This window comes from Alosa sapidissima, chromosome 8, assembly GCF_018492685.1.
Source record: "Alosa sapidissima isolate fAloSap1 chromosome 8, fAloSap1.pri, whole genome shotgun sequence".
In the NCBI taxonomy this organism is placed as follows: Eukaryota; Metazoa; Chordata; class Actinopteri; order Clupeiformes; family Clupeidae; genus Alosa; species Alosa sapidissima.
The window spans coordinates 14,443,312-14,458,938 of NC_055964.1; the positions used below are offsets into that span (position 1 = coordinate 14,443,312).

General features: G+C 42.8%; 1 protein-coding gene across 5 annotated transcripts in view; it reads left to right on the forward strand.

Moving 5' to 3' along the window:
- The first annotated feature begins 339 nt into the window (after window positions 1-339).
- The window catches only part of rimbp2b (RIMS binding protein 2b), a 104,695-nt gene continuing 89,407 nt past the window's right edge, over window positions 340-15,627 (forward strand). For all 5 annotated transcript variants that reach the window (XM_042101121.1, XM_042101135.1, XM_042101125.1 and 2 more), the window contains exon 1: window positions 340-482. The gene's annotated coding sequence lies outside the window, so the exon portion shown is untranslated. The remainder of the gene's footprint in view (window positions 483-15,627) is intronic.

The window sequence follows — 15,627 nt, forward strand, 5'->3', positions numbered from 1 at the left end:
TCAAGTGCAGTGCTAAAACATCAACAAGAAAGTATCTTTATCTACCGAATGTCCTCGTTGAACATGAAGAAGTATATGCCATACACAGTCTGACTGAACTAACTGATATATAGACAGTAAGTAAACAACATGTCATGTAGCTATGTTGAGTTGGTTATGGGGTGTACTGTAGTTTCCTTTTGGCTTGTACATTTTTTTTTGGATAAAACCATTATCCCAATGAGTAAATGTGATGTAACATAAGATTTAAACATGAATTTAATGAAGAGATCAGCCCTCTATGGTCATATGGTCATAATGGTCTAAACTGACCTCTGTCCTCTTTTCCTCTGCAGCAGCTAAGGAATGAGGTGGCGCCCTTCCACCTGTCTCAGCTTTCCCTAGGGCCCAACAAGGAACAGCGCCTCCTAGAGGGCAGGGACCAGGCACTGCAGTTTCAGCTCCTTACCCTCAACCAGCTGCAGCAGCAACACACCTGCCTGGTGAGTTAGTGGCGCTTTTCTGGTGCTCTGTTTGGCTGGGTACATAGTGTGGGGGCTTTTATTGCGGGTTTGCTATTTGTTTTAGCTTATTGTATGGTTTGTAACTGGGATCTTTGAATCTATCTGACTCCACATCAGACCCAGAGAAAGAAATATGGCAAAGTCATAACTAGGATTGTAAAAGACATGATGATAATGTTTGATTTGAATGAATAGCTAGATAACATAAAGTCAAGTCAAGTCAAGTCAATTTTATTTCTATAGCGCATCTTTCTATGCACAGAGTGCAACCCAAAGCGCTCCACACACAAGACATTGACACACAGGGCAAAAGATGCCGGACGGAGCAGCGTAGTCGCCAGCGTACCTGTGGCACCAAGCCATACCAGACAGATAACAAACAAATTAATAAATAATAAAAAGTAAAATAGAAAATAAATGTAAAAAGAAGGTGGTATGGACGACGCTGCAGCTACCTGCCCCATAGCTCCCTGTTCAGGAATATACAATTTGGTCTGTGTACAGTTGGTTATTTTACTTTATTACACGGCTCTTCACAAGGCAAGTAGAACGCTCCATTGACTTGAATGGGATTCCCCAAAGTTCTAGCGGTCATTATTTCCTAGGAAAGGACCTCTGAAAAAAATAATGACCGCTGTAAATGGCAACGGAGTTTGTGCTTCTAATTCAGGTATTTCATATTACTACGCAATGACTGGAACTTCATTCAAAAGTGAAAGCAGACGGTTGATCAGCTGTGTTCTAAAGAATGTTTGATTCAAGTTCAGCGTGTGTTGCGAACTATTTGTTTCAGCAAATGCCACGATGAACGATAACAAATAGGCTAGGCTATGTAGGCTAAAGTCATATCGTGGGGAGTTTATTATTGTTTTGGCAAGTAGCCGTGTAATAAGCGGGATAATATATAGAACGCCGGTCATTATTGGGAAAATAAGTCCCTTCAGGGCGGAACAAGACCGGTTCGCCCTGTCGGGACTTATTTTCCCAATAATGACTGCCGTTCTATACATTATCCCTTATGTATTAAATAGGGACAATGCAGTGGCGGACCGTGCGTTCAGTGGTTAGGCCTTCAATGATGACTATTTTTTGACAAAAATAATAATAGGGGGGCGTTACAGGGGAGATTTTTTTTTTTACATTTCAGCGTTAAAATGTGTGCAATTTCCCAGCATTTCATGGTGGGGGGAAAAGTTTTCTCTCTCTTACGCGAGTCTGTGTAGCACTAGAATCTTCGTTACAAAAACAATTAATGCTCCGATTGCTTATTGGTTAACAGATCATCCTCAGCAGCAAAGTAGGCTGCTAGGCTATTTATTTACCACCCATATTCACAAGTACATTATAAACTGCTGCCTGCTGCTGTCCAGTAAAGACGTGCAATTTAGTCCATATTATATTGAAAGTGAACACCAAGTGTACTCAAGTATGGGTTTGTGCAGACTACTTTGAAATATTTAGGCTATCGGTTGCCTAATTTATGGTCATGACTCGCACGCACATATAGCACTGCCACTGGTCTACAATGATGTGTCCTCCAAACCATTTAGTAGTTTAATCTGACATCAGCAAACTTGCTTCAGACTGTGGCTCTCCTATTTAGCTGTAGGTTCGGAGTAATTTCACCCTAGGGTCCTTTGCACCATGACCCCGAGCCAAAACCCCTCCCAGAACCATTTTTCCCTTGGTCGAACCCTGGTCGAGTAGCGCTGTCAGAAACTAATGACGTTCTGCAGTCGTGATGGAACCAACTTTTATCTTGTAAATTACCCCACTAATAATGCCCTGAATGGTACGAAACTTCTGCAGTAGTACAACTATGACCTTTAGTCCAATAATGAGGCATTAGAAAGTTTGTAAGTGCACCAGGAGTTTATTTAAATAAGACTTGCCTGATTATCTGCTACTATACCGCTGCGTCGACGTTTCTTCCGTGATTTGGGAAAAGCCCTGTCAGTCCAGTAGGCTATCCTACAGTGTTTGCCAAACGTAGGCTATTTCGCGGTAGGCCTACACTATGAGAAAATGTCTCAACAGAAAATTATAAAAAAATGTCAGCACACCACCATGCTATTAAACATAAAAGTCACCAGATGTATTGCCCTAATGCTGCTAGCACTGCTGCTTGTTGGCTATTTTAGAATGTCTGATAGCCTGGTCTGATTTCACCAATAATTTCCACAAAACTCAGAGAGATAAAAAATCAGACTAAACTAGCAGGGCAGGGCAAGACAAATTATAGTTTTCCCATAGATGCCGATACAGACATCTTCACCAAAGCCACCAACTCAAACACAACTTCAAGCTAGCATACAGTAGAGTAACCAAACAGACACTGCAGTCTGCAAGAGGCACAAAAAGTTTTTTTTTTATATAGAAAAGGGCCAGATAACAAGCATCTATAGTACTACTGTACTACAAGCCTATGTTATCAAATAAACATGAAACAAAACTTACCAATTCCTGCATTCGAGGTTACCAGCTACGTGCAGAGCTAGCTGATGTTATGTGCATCTTGCTAACATGTAGTCTAGCTGACACCATAACATACATTAGCCTATATTATTTTGCTTAATCAAGGCTTATCAATATATATTTTTTAAACAAAAACGGTCAATTTACTGTTCATAACTATAACCATAGTCATGTCAGTGTGACATGTACTTTTCCAGTGAATGTCTGTCTGACTGACAGAAGTTGCTCACGAAGTTCATCACGTAAAACAGACAGCGTCAAAATTCGTGATGAACGGTTCCGGGTATTCTTTTCGAACATTGCAGGCCCAACTGCAGTCAGACCTGCCTACCTCGCCATAACATGTCGATTTGATTGGCTAATCAGTCAGATGTAGCCATCAATCAAGCCGAATCCAAACATATGATTTCTAATGGTTGCTTAGGTACCGAAAACGCAGTGATTCCTTGTGAAGGCCTGATGCGGGACTTAACAAGAGAAGACGTGCGATTGGATAAAAATGTATCGCACCCCCTCACTATTTGTTCACACAATCTGCCAATCAAATCACATATGGACAGCGGTAGGATATCAGTAGTCAAGAACGATCGTGGAAGGAGAAGCAGAAGCAAATAATAAATGCTAAAGTACAATGTTATTAAAGACACTATTATTTTTCATTCGTTTGAAAATAGTTAGGCCTTCAGAGAAGGCCTTGAAGGCCCTGACGGTCTGCCACTGGGACAATGGGATGCATGATCCTGAAAAGAAGACAAAGTCAAAGTCAAAGTCAGAGTCAGCTTTATTGTCAATTTCTCCACATGTACCAGACATACAGAGTAATCGAAAAAAAAAAAACATTTCTCTCTAACCCTCAGTGCAAAAATAAAAAAGTACAAAAAATAGATAAAGAAATAAAGTGCACAAGAAATAAAGAAATTACACAATTTCTCAAATTAGTCAAAATGTATGTCTGCCTGTGTATGTATTTTTCAGAGATTGAAATTAAAGTTGGCAGCCAACAGTGATAGACAGATAGAACAGACACACACACACACACACACACACACTTTCTTGAGAATGACAGCTATGGGGTCCCATGTATCCCCGTTGGTGCTTGTGAGTCTGCAGGCGTGCTCTTGTGCTCTTGATGTGAGGGGCTCGATGTGAATGAGCCTCATCGATTAGCTCTCAGCAGTGGGTGACTGGAGAATCAGAGCTACCCACACACACCTACCCCCACCCCTACCCCCCCTTCATCTCTCTCTCTCAGTCGCTTCTGCTCTCCGTCTCTCTCTCTCTATCTCTCTCTCTTTTTTCTCTCTTTCTCTCTCTCTCTCCGTCTCTCTCTCTCTCTCTCTCTCTCTCTCTCTCTCTCTTCTGCCCCCCTCTCTATCTCTGTACCTCTTTAGCTTACTGGTCACCCGGTTCTTCTGTGTTCGCACTTAGACACAAACACACATACAACCCTTCATAAAAATTGTAACATTGAAATGCGTGCGCACACACACACACACACACACACACACACACACACACACACACACACACACACACTGCCTCCCTCCCTCCTCTGCTCTCACACTGTGGTGATGGATAGCGCAGGCAGGGAGGCTCAGTAGCAGCCTGAGACCAACATCTGTTTATCTGTTTACTCCCAAACTCTGAAAATATTCATCCTCACTTTCCTAATTGGCCTCTGATCTAGGCCTACTTTATCCAGCTTTATTTACAAAGATATTCTGACATTCTAGTTAGAAAGATGGTGTTCACATATACATGTGTATTACATATTTAAGCAACATTTGCCTATTTATGAAGGATTTTTGACTAATTAGTAGTATTTCATATTAACTGAAATTTAAAGTATGTAATAATTTTAAATCGGAATTAGAAGTAAAGAATTAAATGAAAATAGATTCATTAAACTTATTTTATTCTTTCTTAACTAATTCATTAAACTAATATCTATTTAGTGAGGGGTACTGAGTAGCCCTCAGTACCCCACACTAAATACATATTAGTTTAATGGCTACTTATACAAAGATAGATACCTCAATAAAGTCTAACCAAAGTCTACTAAACATACCTATCCTGGATCAGAGTTTGGGTAAGCCAAATCCAAAGGGTTTTCACTGGTTTTCTGCCAGTTTTTTTCTTCACAACATAATCAGGTTGTATAATGCTGATCTAGATATCACAAAAAAGAAGTATGGATTTGCAGTGCTTTAATACAGATATCACAAGATCAGGCTCTCAAAATCGGGATTTGTGGTGTTTTTAACAGCCCGGCTCTCCATCTCTCCATCTGTTCGACAAATACACCAATGGGACCAGAGTTGGTAGGCTGATGCAGAATTTCACACTGCTCTGGTCTTGTGGTGTATGTAGCAGTTTCATTATTATAGATTATGCTGTTGCTATACCTTTGTTCAATGGCTTTTTTGTCCAGTGGTATTACACCCTTCACAACCTTAGTACTGACTCAGATAACCTTAGGAAAGACAAGGTCGACAAGGACAAGACAAGGAAAGACAGGGTCGTTTAAACACAAACAGCACATTTGATTCACAAATTTGTACTAGTATTTCAAATATTTGTGTTAGCATTACAGTTTTTTTTTAGAGAATGACTCTAAGGTTCAAGGTGTCCATACAGGTTTAAGCACATTTCAGTCAACCTCAAATTCTCTGGTTAGGCTAAGGTCATTTCAAATTTATTTTGGGAAGCGGTGGCATTACAGGTACAATTGGATTACCAAATGCAAAGTCTTTTATATAATGTATGTACTGAAACACCACATTTTCAGATTTAAATCCTACCCTGAATCCTTAAAGCACCTTGGGAACTGGCCGTGGTGCTGAAACTGGGCACACGAAGCTGTCAGAGATTGGAGCTCTCCATGGTTCTGAAACCATATGCAACATGCTACATGGAGCACTACACACTCTAGCCTTCACTCATCACTTTACTTGCAGTACCAAAAAAAAAAAAAATACGTTTTTTTTTTGCAAGGCAATACGTCATGCTGGGTATCTTGTTGTAAAGATGGGCAGAGGACCAGAGCTCTGTTACCCCCAGGCTTAGCACTCACTCAGGGCCTGCTCTGCTAAAACCATGCTCAGCTTCTCTGAGTTAATACCCCAAGGTCACTGAGTTTGTAGTGGACATCAGGATGTTATTCCAGCCTTTTTGAAAAGAAAAGGCAGAAATCCGCTTTTCTTTGATGCTCTGCAAGTTGCTCTGGCTCACCCTGTGTTGATGCAGCTGGTGAGGGCAGGATCCATAAGGGTTCCCGTCATTTAGGTGCTTTGAATGAAGGTTCAGTGCCTGACAGTGGGAGGCTGTGAGAGAGAAAAGAGTCCTGATTAGACATCCTTCATCCTGCTGAGGGTGGGGTTGGGGCTGAAGCTGAGGAGCTGCCTCCCCTGTCTGGGTCCACCGTGCACCTGTATATGCTCATTAATGGCAGAATTGCTTGGCTGTTACTGAGCACACAGGTGTGTTTGTCTGCACTGAAGGGCTTGGCAAGCTGTGTGTGTGTGTGTGTGTGTGTGTGTGTGTGTGTGTGTGTGTGTGTGTGTGTGTGTGTGTGTGTGTGTGTTCTGTATGTCACATGTGAACAGGAGCCAGTCTCTAATGAAGCTGATGAAAGTGGACCCCTGGCCAATCACATTCCTCTCAGTATCCCTCTCAGTGCTCCTAATCAATGGAGTTAAATGAGACCTACTTAGAGCACATCTGTCTGTCTCTCTCTCTCTCTCTCACACACACACACACACACACACACACACACACACACACACACACACACACACACACACACACACGATTAAATGCAGCCTTTGCATGACTTCAAATTGCAATTTCGATTAGAAACAGATTAACATTTTAAATTTCACAATTTATAACATATTATGTAACCACTCATCTTTCAACCTTAACACCCTGACTGTATTGCAAAATACAAAGCACAACATAACATTGCACCTTCAGATTCTGTAATTACAGTATACCAGTATACACAATGGACATGTTTCCATTTTTTTCTCATCAGCCAACAACTGCAGAGATGCAATAAGCAGTTCCAATGCTCTGTGGTGAAATTGCTTTCCTCCACTCTCAAAGTAATGTTTTTGTGAATGTCTCTATGGGATGCTCTGGATGGGATCCATGGTCATATGCTTGCTCCAGATGAGCACTCGCTTCTTGTCTATGGCAGTGGGTAGACAAATGCAATTTCACCTTTTATTTCTCATCCTCAGCTGCTCCAAGATTCATGGTAATCACAAGCTCTGAAATAATAACCACACACACACACACACACACACACACACACACACACACACACACACACACACACACACACACACACACACACACACACACACACAGACAAACGCACATACAGTACACACATGCACATTAACACATTTGCAAATAGCAAGGATGCAATGAAATGAAAGCTCAGAGGAGTCATAGAGACCAGGCAGTGTGTGTGTGTGTGCGTGTGCGTGTGCGTGTGCGTGTGCGTGTGTGTGTGTGTGTGTGTGTGTGTGTCTTCTGTGTGCATTCAAATGCATACAAGCCTGCATGACCTTACTGGCTCTCTCAGGTCTTCTGACTTATTCTAAGGTTTAAAGTTAACACCCACACATACTGTATGACATTGAACACACACACACACACACACACACACACACACACACACACACACACACATACACACATTCTGAGGCACACTGTGTCTACATCACAGACCGCCACTGCAGCCTTAATTCAATTACCCCCCTTATTAACGCTTAGGAGGAGTTGGCACAGCCAGGACACCAACACTCCATCTCTCCCTTTATCCCTCTCAGTCTGTGTTTCCTCTCTCTCATGTCCCCTCTGTCTACTTTGGTTTCTCACTCTTTGTTTTTGTTTCTCACTCTCATTTTCTCTTAGCTCTCTTTCCTTTTTACTTTTCTTGTCTCCTTTTTCTCAGTCTCTCTTTATTTTTCACTCACTGTCCATCATACCCATTTTCTCTTTATGTATTCCACCCGGTCTTCTCTCTTTGTCTCTCTCTCTCTCTCTCTCTTTTTCTTTTTTTCTTTCTCTCTCTCGCACACACACACAGACACACAGATAGACAGACAGACAGACAGACTCACACACACACACACACACACACACACACACACACACACACACACACACACACAGTCTGTCACTTTATCACCATCTGTGTTTGTCCCAGTTTATCTCTCTTTCTCACCATACTTTTTGATCCCTTTCATTCCCTGTGCATCTTCCATCAAGAATCAATAGGTCATCTTCATACCAATCACATTTCATATGACTTCTGACACACACACACACACAAACACACACACACACACACACACACACACACACACATACACACACACACACTAGACTAGTGTGAGCGTCAGGCTCTTTGCTGCCTCTTGCTCCGAATAACACACACATGCACACTTAACTGTAGGGTATAGTCAGGACTCCTAGTTGTAAAAACATGGTTAAAAACAATCATTGCAAAGACTCATTTATGCTCAACATTAAAAAATGGATATGGATGGCCCTGCTGTGGTGCAACTGGCTACAGTGCCTATACCATATTCAGGTTCACGGGCCCTTGGAGACCTGGGTTTGAGTTCGACTCAGGTCATTTCCCCATCCTGTGCCATTTCTCTCTCCCACTCATTTCCTGTCCTATCAGATTTAAGTCATAAAGTCCTAATTTATATGCTGGGCAAAGTGCAAAGTCTAAAGTCTAACTAAAGCTTGCCCAATAACTATGCAAAATCTATTTGCAAATGTAGTACCATGAGAAATATCCTAGGCACGAACAGCGGTGGGTCAACTAAAAGCTGTCTCACACCACAGGGTGTTGTTAGCTAAAGTAGCACTTTGCTCATCAACTGACTATGCACTTTGCCCAGGATTTAAATTACGGCCCCCGGTGTTCATTTCATCCACTTGTTGCATGTTTACTTCAAACCTTATGGATTTGGATGAAACAGATCACTGCAGGATATGGATGTATCCATTTTCATATTAAAAGGGAACATAAAATAGACTTTAGTCCAACCAAAGCTTGTTGGTATTTGTGCTGTGAGTTGGTATCAGTGCTAGGTTTGCCAGGATTGTGGATATTAATATATTTCACTCATTTTAGATACCATTTACTGCCATAGTAAATGTTTGAAATTGTTTAACACGTTTGAAACCAGTGGGCTTATTGGTAAGAAAATGTTTGAAGGTTTTTACATCAACAGCATTACCAAACTTGTATGATAAAGTGATATGGAGTCAAGATGAAATACATCTCAAGATTAATTCGCTTATCCCCCAGAGGGTTAAGAAATCTTCATGAGAATGGCCTGTGGGGGAAGCTCTTTTGTAGACACACCAGCTCAGTCTCTCTCTCTCTCTCTCTCTCTCTCTCTCTCTCTCTCTCTCTCTCTCTGAATCTCTCTGGGTCCTGTCATTATGTCAGGGTTGAATCAGTCCAGGCTGGATTTGTGCTGCCTTTCCTAAAATGATCACTCTCAGAGCAAAGGCTTGCACCGTGACTTGTGACACTGATGTTATGTGAAAGATCTATCTGTGTTGCTCTCCATCTCAAACTAGCTTTATTGGCATGTCTTTGTAACAGTGTTTGCTCTGCTTGTCTTGTTTTTTCTCACCTGTCTCTGTTCTTCTCTCAGCCTCCACCCTTCTCTCCATCTCTCTCTTTCCATCTCTCTCTCTCTCTCTTGCTCTGTCTCTTTCTGTGGGTTCCTCTAGGGTTCCCTGTTCCTCTGCCCCTCTCTGTTCTTGCCTCAGGTGAAGCGATGGGTGGACAGAACAGATTATGGGATAATCCCATTCAACAGCCTCTCTTCATCTCCCAACCTTCCCCATCATCACATCCCCACTCTATATCCATTCTCTGTCTGTCTGTCTGTCTGTCTGTTGGTCTGTCTGTCTATCAGTCAATTCAATTCAATTCAATTCAATTCAATTCAAGAAACGTTTATTGGCATGAACGTTGCATTTATTGCCAAAGCTCAATTACATGTACACATAAGAGGTAAAGAGGAGAAAATAAATACATGTTTAACAGAATTGTGGAATTAACATATAAGAGGGCATAAAAGTAGACATAGAAGACATAAAAGTAAAACAACAATTCTAATAATAATAACAAATATACAACATTGTTGGTGGTTGTGGCCTCACTAGCTGTCCCTCAGGTTGTGGCAGGCTGCTACAAATTTTGCAGCCAGAATGACCACATCCTCATTCTCTCCAAGGATGTAAGGCAGTATCAGTCTCACTCTCTGTCTTCCCATGAGCCACCAGACACTCTTGTTGTCTGTCTGTCTCATACTGATACACACACAAATTCATATCCATGGAGAGAGAGAGGGGAACGAAACACACACATTCACACACACACACACACACACACACACACACACACACACACACACACACACACACACACACATACATACAGAAATATCCACACACATCTACACAAACGTCCACACACACACAAGCATGCACACTGCACACACACACACACACACACACACACACACACACACACACACACACACACAGCACACACACAACACACACATGTTCTTCTGTCTTCCGTTGTATGAAAGGTTATTAAAATTTCACTCCCCCTTTTGGCTGTGGCTCTTTGCCTCTCTGAGTGAATGGACCCTGTTAAATAATGTAGCCAGTTTTAACAAGATCGTAAAATCGTCATCTAACTTTAATAAGCCGGTTAGAGGAGTGAGGGACTTCGCCTCCTGCTCTCTCTCTATCTATCTCTCTCTCCCTCCCTCTCTCTCTCTCTCCCTCTCCCCCTTTGTCTTTCTCTCTCTCTCTCCCATGGGAATGTGTGGTGAATTTTGGAGATTGACTAACTAGTGGTAATTGAAATTCAGATTCAGGCGTATTTCTCATCTCCTCTGTAAAATGTTATTTTCACGGTCGGGGTTTTGGCAGAAAGTTCCGTTGTCTGTATTCCTCTGCGGTTTGAATCAGCTAATCGTGGTCCCAGCTGTGGCGCAGCTGGCTGGGGCACCTGCACTGTGCGCCGGCGACCCGGGTTCGATTCCCGCCCCCGTGGTCCTTTCCGGATCCCACCCTGGCTCTCTCTCCCACTCGCTTCCTGTCATTCTCTACTGTCCTGTCACATTAAAGGCATTAAAAGCCCAAAAATATACTTTAAAAGAATCAGCTAATCGAGTCCTCGCCACCTACACTCATTACCTCTGCGTCATTTCATCCCCTCCTGCTTGATAGGACCTCAGGAAGATATAGATAGCGATCATTCTTTGAATTCAGAAGATAATTAGATGGAATGTTTAGCACTGTAAATAGCTTCTAGTCCCCCCCCCCTGAATAAATCTCCTTCCTTACCACTACTGGTCTGTTTATAAGAAGAGCCAGGGCCGGAGGCGGCCATCTCTGTGTTGTTCTGGAAATATCGTGGGGGTTCGGGGTTGGGGATGAAATTTGTGGCTGAGTGCTAGCGGCTAGTGCTAACGGTAGTTGTCTCCTGCGTTACACTCTAATACATAATTCACCTGCTGGAGAAAGAGACCAACGGCGAGGAATACTGAGTGAGAGATTACAACAGAGACACTGCACAAACAACACAAACACACACCAGCACACAAACACGCACACACACACACACACACACACACAATCTAAATTATCCACACAGAATGCTCAGCCACAGCACAGTATGCATACTGATCCACAGGCATGACTTTGGGCTTTTAGTCTCCCTGTGTGTATGTGTCTCCTGTGCATCTCTGTGTCTCTTAACGAGGTTCAGTGAATGTACATGTATATCTGGTAGGGATGCACGATATATCGGCGGCCGATATATTATTAGCCGATAAGTAAAAAAAAAAAAAATATTATCGGTCCGATAACAGAATTCTGGCTGATCATTTGCGCCGATATTTTTTAAAGTCCTAATTTAGGCCTACGTAAGGTCCGTCTGGCTACACTTGAGCTTGGTTGGCTATACTTTTTCCTCAATATAATGTCAGCGGTGTGAATGTATTTCACCACTCTAACAAAATCTGTGGATATGCGTTCATTTGGGAATCTGTGCATCTCAAAATCCTCTCGTGAATGATCCGCCATTTAACCCAGAGCGGAGCTCAGCCCTATCTAGAGCCGTCTTGTGCTGGTGTGTTTGCACTTTACCGCGCTGGTCGGGGAAACAAATAAACAAACTCGTTAGTGGGACGAGTAGCCTACATAAGTAGGCCTAGTTCTAAGTTGTGTTTTAGTGTTATATTTGCATTACTTTAGCTTGGATTTTGTATTATTACCTAGAAATATGCTAACCATTCGTGCTTCAGTTCCAGACAGGTCATCATAATAAGTTATTAAAACCTTCGGGGCTAACTCCTTTCATTTCTGCTGCAGCAGGTTGTGCGCAACAGAGTAGACGGACATAAGATACAGTCTGAGGAGTTGCAGCTTTATTTAGTTACCCGCAGTTGAAACTAAACCTAAGTTTCCCTCACAAACACTGATTTGGTCGCTATACTGTAGCTTATTCCAAGCTGAGCGTTTATGAGCGTTTAGTCCTAAATGAAAACGATTCAAACATTTGGTGGTAGGTAAAATTACTGCAATAAAATTATGCTTATTAAATGCTTTCCCCAAATCACTTTTCACATTTTTTTTTCAAGAGTAATATTATCGGTTATCGTATCGGTATCGGCCACAACAAACCAATAAATATCGGTTATCGTTATCGGCCCTAAAATTCCATATCGGTGCATCTCTAATATCTGGGTAAGATCTGTAATGTATATGCAAATGCATATGTGAATATGTGTACCGGTATATTATACATGTAGAGGTGATATGCAATGTGCACAAGTTGTTAATGAATATCTATACCTGTATGTGTGTGTGTGTGTGTGTGTGTGTGTGTGTGTCGGGGGGTTGGAGAGTGGGGCTGGGTGGTTGTAAATGTCTCCTCAGAGTCTGTGAAAGAGTAATGTGACCTTCATCAGAAGATAAAATACATTGCAGGGAACAGGCACATATTGATTTCTGCAGCAATTACTAACATTTCGGTACAGAGCCAGTGCATAAATATTGATATTTTGTGCAGTGTAGTGTGTGTGTGTGTGTGTGTGTGTGTGTGTGTGTGTGTGTGTGTGTGTGTGTGTGTGTGTGTGTGTGAGAGTGTATGGTGTGTGTGTGTGGAGTGGACGATGGGGTTGGGATGTATATGTGAGGGAAGATTACTGTATGTGTTGTAGGCTTTTGGATTACTTTAGAGTCTGGTTCAAATTCACTCTTTTCTGTGAACAGCTTGTACTAATTCACTTACACACATTCACATGAGGGCACTTAGACACACACACACACACACACACACACACACACACACACACACACACACACCTAGAGACAAATGAGAGCTGTGGGAGAGCTGCTCTCGTACAGATCATTCGGACGTCACAGTGAGAATGCAATTCCAAATCTGTAACATCTCATTTTCCGCCCTGAGCTGGTGGGACGTGTTTCATCTCACATCCTTTAATTAGACCTCTGACTAGTTGCTGGGTAGAGAATTATTGTGTGTGTGTGTTTGTGTGTGTGTGTGGGCGTGGGCCTGGGCATGTGTGTGTGTGTGTGTGTGTGTGGTTGTGTCATTTCATGTTCAAACACACTGCCATCCACAGGAACCTGCCCACAGCAGAAAGAGCGGCAGGCCTATTGTCATGGCTAATGTGTGCAAAGTGTGGCTGGAAAAGTGCAATGTGAGTGTGTGTGTGTGTGTGTGTGTGTGTGTGTGTGTGTGTGTGTGTGTGTGTGTGTGTGTGTGTGTGTTTGTGTGTGTGTGTGTGTGTTATGTCAGAGATGTTTAAGGACAGCGGGTGGCAGGTAGGGGTGGGTGGGTGGGTGGGTGGATGGTAACTGAGGCTGCTGGCTCAACTCAGTAGAGAAACAAAAGGAGGTGTGATTGCCCTGCATCCCACAGCGTCTGTGTTTGCTCTCTCTTTCCCTCTCGTGTGTGTCGCCGCTTTGTTAAGCTAATGGAACAAACATTAAGAGAAGATGGCGTGTGCTGGTTTTAGTGGGGATGGGAAAGACAGAGACAGGGATATCCATATATGGACTTAGAGACAGAAAGGGAGGCTGAAGTGCACTTGAGCTAAGCTGTACAGATCAGGTGGCTTACACACCCATGGTTTATGCATGTGCTGTAATATTTGTGGTATAGTCTAGCTTTAGATGTATGAATTAGATGTATCTCTTGGTTTGGAAACACATGCTCAACAACACCAGCGACTCTGGTATTTGTTTTAGAACTCTTGGTAAGGACATAAATTGGTATATGCAGCTGGCTGTATTGATGACATGTTGCTAAAGTAGGATCACTGTGTTTTTGACTTACGGTTCTCCAGTAGCTGCTTGCAAGTTGCTTCAGTACTTATGCTGAATTCTCCATACTGCCTCACTTGAGCGGTTACACATCTTTGTGTGTCTTCTGTGTAAAGGGATGCCAGTGGTGCCTGCGTTGGATAATGGCCTTGCCCAGTGTGCCTGTTGGCATTACGAGTGTTTGGACAGCGTTCATTAGGCTAGTAACCCAATCGGCTGGGTAGGGTATCAGCCTAATGCATCAGGTATGCTGTGTCTCCACCTGGGTGTCCAGTTACCTGCAAGACTCCAGAATGTTGCCTGTGAGCCTCGCAGTGCTGGTTCCTAGAAGCTTCTCCAATCTTCCCCCGACATCTGACTTTGACAGTATGTGTGTCTGTCTGTGTGTGTGTGTGTGTCTGTGAGCAGGTGTGTGTCTGTGACAGTGTGTGTGTGTGTGAGTGTGAGACAGACAGAGAGAGTCAGACTGTCCGGGGCAAAGCACGCTGGTCAGTCGGACTGAGAGGGATGAGGGAGCTGGTTTTTCAGACCTGCACTTTGTGTGTGTGGGAGAAGGTAAGATGTGTGTTTGTCTGTGTGTGTGTGTGTGTGTTTGTGTGTGTGTGTGTGGGTGGGTGGGGGGGGGGGGGGTAAGGGTCTGTATTAGTATGTTTGTGATGGACAGAAACAGAAAAAAAAGTTGTAAATGGACAAAATAAAGAAAAGGGATACATGAGACCAGCGTCAGGTTAGTTTCAGTGTCTGATATGCAATATTTTCATGCTATTGTTCATCATGTTGTTCCGTGGTTCTATGGTATTGGCTGTGTCCGAAACGGAAAAAATCTAGCCTTCTAAGATAGCATTCTGTGGCAGCAAGGCATCAAGGCATGTCCGAAGCAAAAATATTTCTATAAAATGCTGCCTTCTAAGATACCTTCGTTCTGCCGAATTGTAAAGGCAGCGTAGATGTATCCTTCATGCTGCCTTTAACGTCCTAAATGTTATCGTAATTGTGAGCAGCTGTTGCAAATTGGCAATAGCTGAAAGATCCAGTCGAATGTTACGTTATTCTCCTTCCTGGCATCCTGGCAACGGCGTTCGGAAAACAAAGTTCGTAGCTGGTACCTTGATGCCTGCTAAGTAAGGCAAGTGACTCGTTAGACAGCTGAAGCCAGTGAGGCAGCGAGGCAGCTGCCTTTCGTTTCAGAGACCCATTATCTGTGTGTGAGCCCATGTGTTTTGTGTGTGTA